General features: G+C 41.9%; 1 protein-coding gene and 1 long non-coding RNA gene across 3 annotated transcripts in view; one reads left to right on the top strand and one right to left on the bottom strand.

Annotated features, from left to right (window-relative positions):
- LOC310756465 overlaps positions 1-14,534 on the bottom strand; it is a 214,345-nt gene that overhangs the window by 32,828 nt on the left and 166,983 nt on the right. The gene's annotated exons all lie outside the window — the stretch shown is intronic.
- SPON1 (spondin 1) overlaps positions 1-14,534 on the top strand; it is a 271,896-nt gene that overhangs the window by 105,085 nt on the left and 152,277 nt on the right. The gene's annotated exons all lie outside the window — the stretch shown is intronic.

Here is a 14,534-nt window from a genome sequence, read left to right as displayed (position 1 = left end):
AGGAGTAGACTGAAGGGGACAGGAAAGGAAGAAAAAGCACATGGAAGTGGCAATAGAGCTACAGCTTAGGATTTGGCCTCTTATCTCAGTCCCTCAAATAGCAAGTCCTAAAGTTTTAATAGAGAAATATTGATGTCACATATAAAGTCACATATAAAGGCTATATCAGGGAAAACACTGGGAAAGGCAGTTTTCTTTTTTAAAACTTTTAACATACTGTGCATGTCCTGCTTTTAAAAAATGTTAAATCGTGAATATAAGATAGTATAATATAGATTGTTGTGATTCTGGAAGTCTCTGCTCTAGTGCCTAATACATCATTTGAAATGAAGCTGGTAAGTTTTTGCTGGCTAAATAGCTTGCTATTAATTTTTGCTTCCATATTGGATTGCTGCCTATAATTTCATGGAATTATTGCAAAATAATTAAAATAGGAGTTATGCTCACTCTCACATGAACCTTGATATAGCTAACTTCTCACTTAGAAACCTACTGCACTTTGTCTCTCTAACCTCTTACTGAAGTGTTTTCTAAAATTATCTGACAACACCATTAGATATTTGTTCACCTGCTTTATTCCTATCTCAATTTTTTTTTTTGAAAAAGGCTTAAGAGAAAAGGGCTTTGATTAAGCTAATATTGTTAATATACCTAGCTAACATGATACGATGAACATGTAGCAAAGTTAAGTTTGGAGCCTCAAAACACTTACATTGGAAGTCACAGGTGGAAAACTCAAATCTGACCTAAAATCAAGTGACTTATTTGTAGAAATTCATTGTTTAGGAAATGCTGACATGTAGGTGATACAAGTCCAAATGCTGTAATGAGATAAACTTCCTTCTTTTGACTTCTTCATTCCAGACGAATGTGTTCAAGCTTAATGGAAGTTACTTGATTTTACCAGTCTCCCTCACAGTTGTGGAAGCCATATTTGTGTGTGGTTTTTTTTCACCCTAAAAGGGTGGGATATAACTTATTTATTTATATGGACCATTTATAGCAGGATTTTGGGGTGGGTAACAGCAAAATTCAACTAAAATACCACATCCATCCATAAGATCATAAAAACGCAAGCCTGCCTGGGGGTTTCCCACATGAATGTGGTTGTCCACTTTGGGAAGAGGATAATGGTCTAGATGGGCCTTTGGTCTGATTCAGCAGGGCTCTTATTTTGTTTTTGTGCTCTTGAAGACAAAATTTCTGACGTGGGGTGCCCATGTGTCCTGCTTAAGAGAGGAGTAGAATCACAGAATTGTAGAGTTGGAAGGGACCCAAAGGGTCATCTAGTCCAAACTTCTGCAAGATAAGAAACATAGCTAAAGTATCCTATTTTAAGATATTCTTTATTTAAGGGGTGGCTAATCTTCGGCCTGCCAGGTGTTGCTAGACTACATAACTCCCTGGCTCTTCACCATGCTAGCTGGACCTGATAGGTATTTGAGCCAACAATATATAGAGGGCCATAGCTTTGCCAGTCTTGCTCTGTTTGAAGGACTGCCTTGTGATTCATCCAAGTCCAGCCCAAAGACAAAGACATAGCTGTCAACTTTTCCCTTTTTTAAAGGGAAATTCCCTTATTCCGAATAGGATTCCTCGCAAGAAAAGGGAAAAGTTGACAGCTATGGTTAAAGAACCATAAGAAGGGAAAACTGGGACCTTGAAGTTTCCCATCAATCTGGACAGCAAACTGAAGAGGCACACAGACCAGACTGAGAGGGTCTTCCTCACTTCAGTGAGATGTATTAGATTTCAGCTTAAATTATACAAATCCTTTGTAAATTTATCCCTGTATCTATAATTCGCATATGCACCTTCTGGCAAATCAGTGTACTCTTCTGTCATTTTTATTTGGTGATTCTTTTTGACAATGTGTATGTAAGTGGCCATCCCAGAGATCACATGTCAACTTGGGTTTTGTACCGTACAATGGTCCCTCAATTACAAAACATGAAGATTTTCCCATCTATAAAGTAATCCACCTTCAGAATGACTTAATTCTCCATTTTATGACATGGGTAAAAGAAGATGTCAAGAAAATTATTTGCTGGGCTGTACAAAAAAATAAAAATAAAGGCTCAGGAATCTGCATCACGGAATGGCAGAACAAGGAGCTACATATGGCAATTGAAGGCAGTGGCTGACCCCCAGGGCTAAATTCGAGTATTTGATATGCATAGGTGGCTCTTGTTATCTTCAAGGAGAGCTTCTGTCTGTGATTCAAGCAGGAGAAATTTGTACCCAGGAGTCTTCCCTCAGGCTATACTAAGGTTTTGTGCTAAATGCGTCCTGAGCTAATACTTCCAGGCTTGAATTTAAATGGGGACTCGTTTTCATATATCAAATGTGAAATGAATGAATAATTGAATTCCCCTGGTCTCACCCAGGTCTGCTTAGCTAAGCAAGAAAAGTGTGTATGCCCATAAGGTAAAGCTTGGCCATTAGAGTGAAATACTGTGCTTCTAATGTGACTTATTTCATTTCCCATAGGTGCATAATGGGTGCTGCTTAGGGGATAACTAGAAAATGCAGAGGATGTGTGTCTGCACTCAAAATAGCAGCCTTTGTGTTTTTTTCTCTTCTCTCCTTTTGCTCCCAGTGATGTCTAATAATGATGTGACAGTATCAGTTGCAGAGCTTTTCCTGCTTTTGCTTCACTTCATTGGTCATCTCTTTGGGGATAAAGAAAACAGAGCATGGGTGTTTTGGTATAAATCTGTGTATAAATCTAGATATTTTTGAGAGACAGCAATGCATTAATGACTACTAGTGAGAATGGCTATATATTACGATATCATAGGCAGGATGCCTCTTAATGCTGATTACTGGGGAACAACAGTGTGAGACTGTGTATTTCTTTCCAGGTTTTGGTATAGTTTTTAAGAACCACCTACAATTGTAACTATATAAGCTGTTTCAGATGGGGGTTATTTCTAGCCCCCACTCTGGAGAAGCCAGGGATTGCACCTGAGACCTTCTGCAAGCAAGGCAGATGTTCTAGCTCTGAATATCCATGCAATGCAGCAGAAGATACAATATTTGGGACTTGTGCATTAAGGTGTTTTGTTTTTGTTCTTTCTGCAACACCTTACCTAAAGTTTGAAATTACAAATATATCAATATATCCTCAAAAAAATCCTAAGAGGTCAAAGTTAAGTGCAAGATTATTTTTTTTCTCTTTTTTTCTTTTAAAAAATGTTACCGCATGTGCAGCATGACATTTGGACAAGATTGTTGGTGCAGGTGATGTTTTTATATGCCAGGCATCATGGTTAACTAGGTTGTGTTCAGACATACCAGGCGTACATGACTGAATTAGATGAAGGCCCCTCAATGAACTGCATGGCTGAGCTGCGATTTAAAGGATTCCCTGCACCCAGACCTAGCATGTTTATGAACCCATACTAATTATGCCACAAAGGAGAAGAAAAGCAGTTTTCTGAATGCCGAAACATGTTAAGCTTCCTCAGAGTCAGTGCGTAGGGTTGGCTATAGAAATTTACTAGTGTGGTGCAGGGGAGAGGAGTCTGGCAAGAGCTAGTGGATGACACCGTGTGGCACTCTGCAAGGGAGTGTGGAAGACTTGGTGCTAGTGCCACTTGGAGGCCTTGGGCAAGAAGTTTTGCAGTGCTTCTGGATCTGACCTGTAATGTGTTGTTATCCTTACATGAGGCGACGATGAGGTCATGTGATATGTTTGACAGCCAGTATATACTAAAGTGATATAAGTTGCTTGTATTCAAAAGTACAGATTACTATCATTATATTAAACTGTGCAAATTTCCAACCATTTGATAAACATTAAAATGTTCTTTATGTCAGTGCCACTAAATTCTGCAGATGTGCTTGGGTTTTTGTATTGTTTTGTTTTGCATATACATGTAAATTGCCATCTGTATTGGGACGTTATAATTTTACCTTCTTTGGTGAAAAATCACCACCCGACTGCTTGTTGTTGGTTAAAGTTAAACGCCTTGTAAGATAAATTCAATAACTCAAGGTTGCTTTACCCTTTGATTGCAACAACTATTGATTGCTATATGAGCTTTGTTTGCACTTGGTCCAATAAGTGAATTGAAGAAGTTGGCTTCTAGGAATTAATAGTCTGCATGTTGCATAGCTAGTAAATAACTGTTACAGGAATCTGTTTTGTGTAATGGACTTTTCCTTGAAAACTCTGGGACAGTAACAGATTATGACTGGTTTTTAAACACTTGCTGCAAGATCCCAATTAGCACCTATGGAAGTTTTCTATCCCTCCTGCCATGCATCTGTATTGTTGAATAACCACACCTTTCCAGTATAATTAATGTTAAAAGTCTGCAGAGAGTAGATGAGCAGGTTCCAGGTTTTTTTGTGTTTTTTTGCACATGATTTTTCTACTCTCTTTCTCTCTTTACATTGAGCTCATTTTTAGCCCAGGAATTTGTTTTCAGCACCAGAACAGAGGTCATAGTCATTTCGTATGTAAAGCTCCTCCTAGTTTCCCCCCAAACTGTCTTTTTCCAGCAGCCTAATTTAGAAGAGAAGGAAGACTTTTTTGTTGTTTTTTCTAAATGTGAGCTGATAAACTGCAAATTACTCTTCTTAGTCTACTGTGAATTACCCACTGATCTTCCAGTAGATTCCAATCTAACCTTCTGCCTGCCCTGACCAGCCCCTACTTTATGGTACTGCACCAGGTTGTTTTACCAAGGTCTGTACCTACACATCACTAGCATAGATCCCATCTGCACCATACATTCAGAGCAGTATCATACAACTTTATAAACAGTCATGGCTTTCGCCAGAGAATCCTGGCAGGTATAGTTTGCTAAGGGTGCTGCGAGTTGTTAGGAGACCCAACTTCCCCTTGCAAGAGCTACAATTCTCAGAGTTCAGTGAGAAGAGTGATTGAGTGTTAAACCAACTCTGAGAAGGGTTATGATGAGGTGAATCTAATGGTGGCTTGGCTTTGCTGGAAAATGCTTCCTCTTGTGCTTGGTGGGGCATCCAATTTCTGCTTGCTCCTTTCGGCAGCCCTCCGTGATATACTGCTTTAGAGGGTCCTTCTCCCTTCTGTGGACATAAGGAGCAGGTTTCATAGAGAGCAGTGGGCTGCAGTGGGTGGGGTGAATCAGCAAATACCACGTCTCTTGCAGAAAGCAAAGTGCTTTCTGCTGTACAAAGTCACCACACTGGGTATCGTCCAGAGTAGAGTGGAGCATAATTCTTCCCCAAATGTGCCAACATATTTACAGGTGGTAAACCGAATTGTGTTTAACATGTTTTCTGGAGTCCTCTCAGCAGTCATAATTGTGTGTGTGTGTTGGCCGCTGTCCCCCCCCCCCCAAAAAAAATGCCAAGAACAATACATCATCTGGAGAAAGTGGTGGCTTGTAGCTGGTGATGGAGAATAGCTCTGGTTTGTTTTTGTTGTTGTTGTTTTAAAAAAACACCACTCCCATCTTGAGTTGACAGTTCTCATTTGAGAGCTCTCGGATTAGCTTTAGTGGTCACCATGCACGTGATCTGTGTCCTTTTTCTCCCTCCATGAAAAATAATTTGCGTGGACAGGCGGAGTCCCCAGATCCCGAGCGGTCCCCCCCCCCGTCATGTGGAATAACGACTCAAGACAATGTGCTATGGGATTAAATTGGCCACAACTTTATTAAATTTCAAATGTGGGTAGACCTTGGCTCAGGCATTGGGCGTTCTCCCTCCCCAGTCCCCAACTGGGGACCTAGGGAGCTTCAGGGTTATCCAGTGTGTGTGGGGGGGGGGGATGGGCTGGCTCTGGAGAACATATGTTCAAGCAGAGAAAGCCGCCCCTGTTACGCTGCCGCCGCAGGGGAGAGCAACCTTTCGGCGTATGGTCAAAGCCTCCCTTCAGAAACCCCTTTAACGGGGAACCCTGGTATCGCCACCGCAAAGAGGAAGATGGACTAAAGGATTCCGCCCAAGGCCTGATACCGCCAAAGTTGTGACGTTTTGCTACGGGAAAGGCGAAGCCTGCTAATGCAGGGAAATTCCTTTCCGGCCCTTTAACAGCGACCTTAATGTAGCAGTGCCTGCATACCTGTGAAGAAAAGTTAACCTGCAAAATAAGACATTAACTGAGGGTGAGAGAAGCTCTGGAGCCAAGTGAGGATTCCCAGGTAAGATCCTCCCTCTATTGTGTGGGCAGGTAATCCCTCCCCTACCTGGCCTGGTCTCCTTCGCAACGCTTCCCCCAGGTGGGATTGGACAACTGACTGAGGTAGGCGGAGACCTCCAGGTATCCCACCTGAGGGAAGGCAAAGCCAAGCCTATGCTGATGGAGCCGCTCCAGATCTAGGGGCTGCACGCGTCCACGCAAAGGGCGCCCCCTCCCGTTTTAAGCGGGGAGCGGTCATTATGTGAAAGCATTCCAGAATGCTTGAAAGGGCCCTAAGCTGCACGTTTTAGGCATCTAAAATGTGTTATATTGTAGAAAGGCTCAAGTGTCAGAAGAGAAGAAAGAGATGTTGCAGTTCAAAATCTTCCTTCACATTGAGAAATCAGTATTCTGTGGAACTGCTCCTTCTATTTTTGGAGAGCATTCTCAGAGTAACAGGTGCAACAGTGACATTTAGGAGAACTCTCATTGGTTTGCCTCGTGGAACTCTGTTGATTAAGGCATGGACTATATTTATGAAATAGAGCACAGCACTGTTGCAAAGAATTTGCAGAGATTTAAATCCATCTGTAGCTGGATGGTGGCCAGATGTTTCGAAATTAGAAACTCTTTGCATGTATAGATCTACATTTGCCAAAGTACATTCTGAGCTATTTCTGGCCAATTAAGGTAAATGGTTAACTCTCAGTAATACTTACTTATTAGGGTCTGTATTTAGCTTCCATAAATTACCAGTTTTAACAAAAAATGAAGTTTATTTTAGGAATGTATAGCAGCAATACTTTATTACTTTATTATTACTATTGGGAAGAAATCACTTCAGATTTACACAATTTAAATAAAACCCCCGGCTTGTCCTAAGATTACCTTCCTCAATTAACCACCTTAGACTCTCTTCTTGACGCTTTAGAAGTTCCCCAACACCTCCAAAATATAAAGAGAGAGATTTTGAATTGAGGGGTTGCCTTAAGAGAATGCTTTCTGCAATCTTCCTTATTAATCTAAATGGGTAGTACAAGTGTATAAATTACAAAATGGCTTGCTAACGCTGAAGAAAGCCTCATTCTGTTTAGTGTGTAAGTGGGTAAAGTGGGTAAAGAATTGCAGCCCCAGGTTGAAATTTAGAATATTTTTCTTTCTTTTTATAATCATAAAATCAGTGTGTAAGTGTGTTTTGACGTGAAGCAAGCAGTTCATAGGCGGTTGTCCGAGTGAGGTCCCTGGGTTTAGGCCTGTGGAAATTGTATGTGTGGCTGCCTGTGTATTCACATAGGTGTGCTAGCAGCATGTTCTTTTAAGTGATCAGCAAAGTTGTGTCCCTTCTATAAATCCCCCCCCTTCTTCCCTCCCCAAAGAGCCCACTTTTGTTGTATTCTCATTTTGGGGTGTGCGGAGAAACCCAGTTTCATATACTAAGATGGCTCCATACATATTACTACTGTGACGCTTCTGTGAAGCAAATTGCATCTCATATTTTGAGGACAGGTCTTCTGCAAGCGTGACAGCTGCTATTCTTGTTTTTAATTAGCTGTAAATCAGTGTGTGAGAGACTGAGGTGAGGGGTTCATGGCTATGTTTTGACTAAAGTCCCATGGGATCTGAAATGCAGCAAACTGAAATGCTGATCGCCAACTTTTCTCATTGACAGTTTGGCACATGTGAGTTTTTTCACACTGTGATTCCGCCCTCCCTCCCCAACAGTCCTGTGCACTGTGAGCTGGGCTCCATACAGCGTGGTTTTATTCAGGAGGAGTCAAAAGTCTCAAGTCTCATTTCTCATTAAACTTTTCCTGGCACCTCTAGCTGGAGGCCACAGCACTGAGAAAGTTCAGTTAAGCAAACCATTAGATTTATGATACCTCATATTAGGTTAATTAACGTGCTCCAGCTCTGTGGTTATAACTTATAAATAAGCAAAAGCTTGAAAGCAAGTATATCTTGACGCTTCCCATCTCCCAAACCTCTTCATTTGGTTTACCTTTTGTTTTCAGGCAAGTCTGAATTATTTAAAATTAATTGGAAGCAAAATCGATTTGGCAGAAAGCAGCTGCGAAATTTGACATGGAATATTTTGTGCATAATTTATAATCATGCCATAAGAATGGGAGGTGATGTGGATTTAAAATACCTGCACATCTGCATTTTAAAATGTGACATGTTCCTAAAGTGATCTCGTTTTCACACCTGAGACCTTTAATAATGGAGCTTGTGCCTTCTGATTTGGAGAGATGACTTGTTGATTGCTAACAAGGTCCACTTTTTTTGCCATTTGGCGAAAGGGGCCATTTGGAAAAGGTCTACCAAGTGTGGGCAAATACCCAGTTTATTATGAGGGGTGGAAAACTGGCAATGCTGGACAAAGTGGATGCTGTGAAATGGACAGGCCGAGAAACTGCTTTATACCAGCTATTCCAACAGGCAGCTTTTCTTCTCTGCCTTACAACTCCTCTTTTTCAGAAATTCAAATCTATTCTTAGCTGTACAGAACCTATGCAATCCCACTTGCTTATAGCTCTTCTTATAAAGAACCAAATTGAGAAACCCAAGTGTGGACATGGAGTGGTTGAACCTAAGGAGAAAGGGACATCGTCTACCAGGCTAATGGAGAAAACAAAATATATTGTTTTGACCTCGCTGGAGCACATAGAGACTCCCTCTTGCTGAGTGGGAGCTCTATATTCTAATGAGACTGTCTGCTGAAGTGATTGATTTCTCCCACTGCCTTCACACTTTCCCATTTGCAGTAATTAATTAAATAATGTCCTTTGATTTTCAACTCACGTAGGACAAAGCCACTGTAGGAAAATATTAGGAAATTCAGAAGAGCACCATATTCCAGGAGCAGGAATTGAACTCGGCTTTCAGCTTCGTACTGGACCACTCCAGGCCTCTGTCCTGCAAGGTCTGTGGGCTCATTTCACAGCAGATAGGAGGCTGCTTTCTTTTTCCCATTTTTGTAACTCCAGCGCCAGATTTAGGGTGGTGCAGACGGTTCTGCTGCACAGAGCACCAAGCCAAGGAGTCACAGAATCGAGAAGATCCATAATTGAGAAGATCCATTTGGGGTTGCCAAATTTTGGGCTCGCACTGGGTGCCATATTATTAAAGATTACCAAAGTTTGCCCCTGGTAACTCTCTCTGGCTGTAGTATGGAAGGGAGGGGATGAATAGGGATGATTTAACTTGTTAGTAGTGCAAGAGTAAAGCCTAATAATTGGTGCACTTGTGAGGAAACTGGCTAGGAATGACATTGTGGTAAAGCCACAGTTTTTGTGTCACTGCTAAATCAACAAACACACATAGAGTTCACAGAAATAAAAGCTTCAATGTTGTCCATCTTTGCTGGACCATAGGACCATCTGATAAGTGCCACACAATTTTCTTTCATTTATTCTCATGGCAATATGTAGTAGAGAAGCCCATTCTTCTACCCACTCTCCCTTGATTACATGATGCACCTTTCAGGTGAGTGAAAATGGCTTGGTTGAGACCATTTACAAAATACCGTATTTTTCGCCCCATAGGACGCACCTAGTTTTTTTTTGGGGGGGGGAAATAAAGAAAAAACATTATTTCCCCCCCAGGCGCGGGGCTGGCGCGGGGGAAGCCCGAGCTTCCCCCGACCCCCGACCCCAGCCCCCAGAACAGGCTGCTGCCTGCAAGGCTTGCGAGCCTGGCGGGACCTTCCGCCTGGCGCGCAAGGCTTGCGGACATCTGCCCGAAGCATGGGGCATCCTCCGGAGGGCGCCCCATGCTTCGGGATGCAGGCTACTACCCCAAGCCTCGCGCGCCCGGCGGGACCTCCCGCCGGGCGCAGGAGGCTTGCGAACACCTTCCCGAAGAATGGCAGGAACTCCCCCGGGCTCGCAAGGCTTGCGGATAGCTTCCTGAAGCCTGGAGAGCGAGAGGGGTCGGTGCGCACTGATGCCTCTCACTCTCCAGGCTTCAGCGAAAGCCTGCATTCGCCCCATAGGACACACACACATTTTCCCTTCATTTTTGAAGGGGAAAAAGTGCGTCCTATAGGGCGAAAAATACGGTAGCTGCCATATTCAATTCATCATGACCTGGTATTCTTCATGTCTGTCTCTACAAGGCAAACCGCTCATGCGTATTATGTCTGACTCTATGCCTAAGGGAATTTTCTCAATGTAAGTTTCCACATGTAAATTGCTGCTCGAGAACTGTTGAGGAACCCACATGGTAGCAATTTCAAATACACCAACTCTCAATCCCTGGTTGATAACTGCTACTGTGAATCCTAAATTCCAGTGAAGTGAAAGTCCTCGTCTTGTTTTTACATCTGGGGCTTCAGCTGGATTATTCTTACATCAGTCTGTTATGTGATTAATTTTCTTCGGTGGTCTATTCACACATAGTACAAATAATGAAATAGTGTGAGAGAAGCTCAAAGGCGCATTTTAGCATCTTGTGCTAAAGTAACCTTAGTTGGAGGCAGGTGTCTCTGTGGCTATTTTTACTGGTTCTATCTAATTCAGCTGTTGTACAATGGGACCTACCTACATCTCACCTCTTGCAAGACTCCCAGGCATCCTCAGAATCTTCTACAGACAGTTGAGGGACCCTCTGGAGCATATTTTAGGGGCACATGGGGGGATATGAGAAAGCAGAAGGCCCATTGAATAAGCAGAAGTCAACTTGCGTCGTTAATTATGACTCACTGATTCCCGGTAAGTTTCTCCCCCCCCCACGCTTTTTCTAACACTCTTCCCCAAATCTCCTTTCTCTTCCACTTCCTGCTAGCCTTCCCTCCCTTATTGTTCATTGCCATGTTCTGTGGTTTCCTTCTCCTGAACACATTCTAAAATATTAGTACAGAGATTAAACTTACAAGTGAAACACTGTTTGGAGCACTGGATATACTTTCAGTTTCTTTGGTTATAGGGAAGTACTGTGGCGAGTAAAATGGAAGCCCGGCATTCATTTTGAATAAAAGCTTTTTTCTGAAACAAAAAAAAATCCTTCATTGCAATAACATCGAGCATTTACTCTTGTGTACCATTTTATCTGATACCTTTTCTGCAAAGGGTAAGACTCTCTTCTTTATTTATTAATCTAGTGCCAGTAAGAGAGAGCACAAAATTGTGTTCCGGGCAAACCCTGTTCTTATATGAATAAGGAAAAACAAAAGAGATTAACCTTTGTGTCCTGTGTCAAGCAGAGCAATTGCATATTCCAATCAATGAACTAAAAATTGGTTCAATGGTTACTGCAGTCTCTCCAATTAGGTATGTCTGAATAAATTCCCCATGTTTGTGAAACTGGGGAGAGTCTGTTCTGGCTGGGAAAACAGCTAATAATTTGGAATCCTGCCTTGTGAAAGTCTGGATGTTTTGCATTGTTATTGCAAATGAAAGGATGGTTGATAAAGGCTAGCACTGACTTTTGACATAGGAAATGCTGTTCCTTTTTTGCCAAGAGATAAGGTTTGTTAGGCAACATGTACCTTCTTGATATGTTCAAATCCCAGCAGCTGAAAAACAAAAACTTCTGTCAAAACCAATGGTACTTAATGTCACTCTATATTATTAAAAACTTTGATAATTTTTTACCATATATGTTGCAAGCTGTATCACAGAAAAGCTAAAGATGAGATTCATAGGTTCATAGCTGAAAGGAATCATAACAAGGAACAGAGAGAATTAAGGAGGCAGGTGGCGTCATCACATCAGTGCAGGGAATTGTTTTAGCAAGATGTGAGAAGGAGTGAACTATAAGAAGGGAAGTCCACAAGGAGTTGATTAACAAGGATTAGTTAGGGTTCAAAGAAAACTGGGAGCCTTGTACACAGGTATATCAGTCAAGTCACTTGTATTTTAGTTATTGTATTTGGCTATCATACAGTGCACAGGAAAGCATATGCACACATTCCACATTTGTTCAACTGCAAATACAGTGGTACCTCGGGTTACAGACGCTTCAGGTTACAGACTCCTCTAACCCAGAAATAGTACCTCGGGTTAAGAACTTTGCTTCAGGATGAGCACAGAAATCGCATGGCGGCAGCGGGAGGCCCCATTAGCTAAAGTGGTACCTCAGGTTAAGAACAGTTTCAGCTTAAGAACGGACCTCCAGAACAAATTAAGTTCTTAACCCGAGGTACCACTGTACAAAGTCAGATATTCTCAAGGAGTAATCTAAGAGTTTATATGCTCAGCCTTCGTAATATAGGGACCTGGACCTTGCATTCTCAATCCACCACTTCAAGAGATTAATGAAACAGAGAGTTTCTGAAATGTGGCCCTGGCTACTGGACTGCATGTGAGAGTGTGTCTATGTGTGACTCCACAAACACACAGAGCGCAAATGTTTTGAGAAGAGATCTAAGTTGTGCTTCTCCTAGAGAAACTACTCTTAATATATCGCCATTCTAACACTATTTTGGGGCGCTCAAGCAAAATTTTACCTTTTAGTTGTATTAATTTGATCTCAGTTGCATTTGGCAACACTACTGAGATGTTATTTCCAGAAAACATAGAGAAGTCTAGACTCCCTGGAAGTACTGCCTGAGCTTGTCAAAATATTTGTAAACCTTAATAAGCACTTGGCCCACACAGGTATTCTGGATGTACAACAAAAATGAAGTCAATTTCCTTCAAGCAGTGAGTACATTGTTTCATTTGTTACTCTGCCCAAAAGTGTGCCAAGCAGGCATTTGTCACATTGTTGAGCATCTTAGGAACATCTTTGATGAAATGCATAATGCGTTTCTGCACATAAGGGATGTTAGGGGATGTATCAAATTATGCAGCACTCTACTTAGTATATTTTTGCTGTGTTGGGCAGGTTTTAAATAAGACAGCACTGAATAGTCAGGGCTAACTATTCTAGGGATGAACAAGGGGCTTTTGGTCCCCTCACCGAGTGTTCTCAAAGTGTGTGTATGTGTATGTGTGTGTTACCGGTTACCTACTGTTCACTGCTCCAGTTTACTGCATCTTTGGAACGTAGTGTGTCACATGCTTGGAGCCTAGTGTCAGTTTATTCATCTCGTAGCCCTCTAACTCACATCTGGATGCAGATGTTGTCCAGCCACGCAGCATTTAAAGGATGTGCATTTGGATTCAGTGAGGATGAAGCTGCTTGTGAAACATTGAATCTGCAGGAATAAATACCGTCTTGGTTCATTACACCCACTCAAAAGTTTTGACCTGGGAAACTGGTACTGTTGACAGTTGCCACATAATACCAATCTTGGATTTATAAGAAATTGATACTTTAGTGTGGCAGTGCCTTGTCTATCAGTAGCAGGCAGGTGTGTTTGCTTTCCCATGCCTACTTAAAACAGTTTTGTTTAAGCAAGCCTATCAAAGATATGTAGAGGTAACAGGGGTTTTATCTCTTTTTTTAAAAGTTAGTGTTGATCTTAATAACCTTTGAGTGGTTTAAATCTTTTTTTTAACTGTTCTTACTGAAAACATTAATGTTTTATATCATTGTAAAGCATGTATAGGTTTTTTCCCCTCCTGCAATCAAGTGGTATATACGTTTTGTTGAATAAATAAATCATTTACTAACAGAGCCACTAGCAGTGAACTAGGCATTTTGGATAGATTTGGGAAGAGAAGTAAATCTTACTTTGATTTCATTTTTAAAAATTCAAAAGTTTGGGTCTAAATGAAAAAAGACTGTACATCTTGAAATTAAAACAGATTAGCATGTGACCGTATGATTAGCAATTGCAGATGAGGGAGTAAATGTTTGTTCTTCCCTCCATATGCAAAGCACCCTGCACTAAGGAGATAAGGAATATTGGATGCAATGTTCATAGCTGTCAATGTTTCCCTTTTTTAAGGGAAATTCCCTTATTCCGAATAGGATTCCTCGCAAGAAAAGGGAAAAGTTGACAGCTATGCTCAGCTTGCCTGCTCCTTGTTTGCATTCAGAGATGGAGATACACACACACACACACACACACACACACACACACACACAGGGATGCGAGTGGCGCTGTGGTCTAAACCACAGAGCCTAGGGCTTGCCAATCAGAAGGTCAGCAGTTCGAATCCCCGTGGCGGGGTGAGCTCCCATTGTTCGTTCCCAGCTCCTGCCAACCTAGCAGTTTGAAAGCACGTCAAAGTGCGACTAGATAAATAGGTACCGCTCTGCCGAGAAGGTAAACGGCGTTTCCATGCGCTGCTCTGGTTCGCCAGAAGCAGCTTAGTCATGCTGGCCACATGACCCAGAAGCTGTCTGCAGACAAACTCCGTCTCCCTCAGCCTATAGAGCGAGATGAGCGCGCAGTCCCAGAGTTGTCTGCGGCTGGACCTAACGGTCAGGGGTACCTTTACCTTTATATATATGAGAGAAAACAACACATATATATGAGAGAGAATGACACATTCAAGCATTTGATGCCCTGCAGCAATCTATAGTG

Source organism: Podarcis filfolensis (genome assembly GCF_964270895.1).
Source record: "Podarcis filfolensis genome assembly, chromosome: 1".
Lineage (NCBI taxonomy): Eukaryota > Metazoa > Chordata > Lepidosauria > Squamata > Lacertidae > Podarcis > Podarcis filfolensis.
This window is presented reverse-complemented; position numbering and strand designations above follow the sequence as displayed.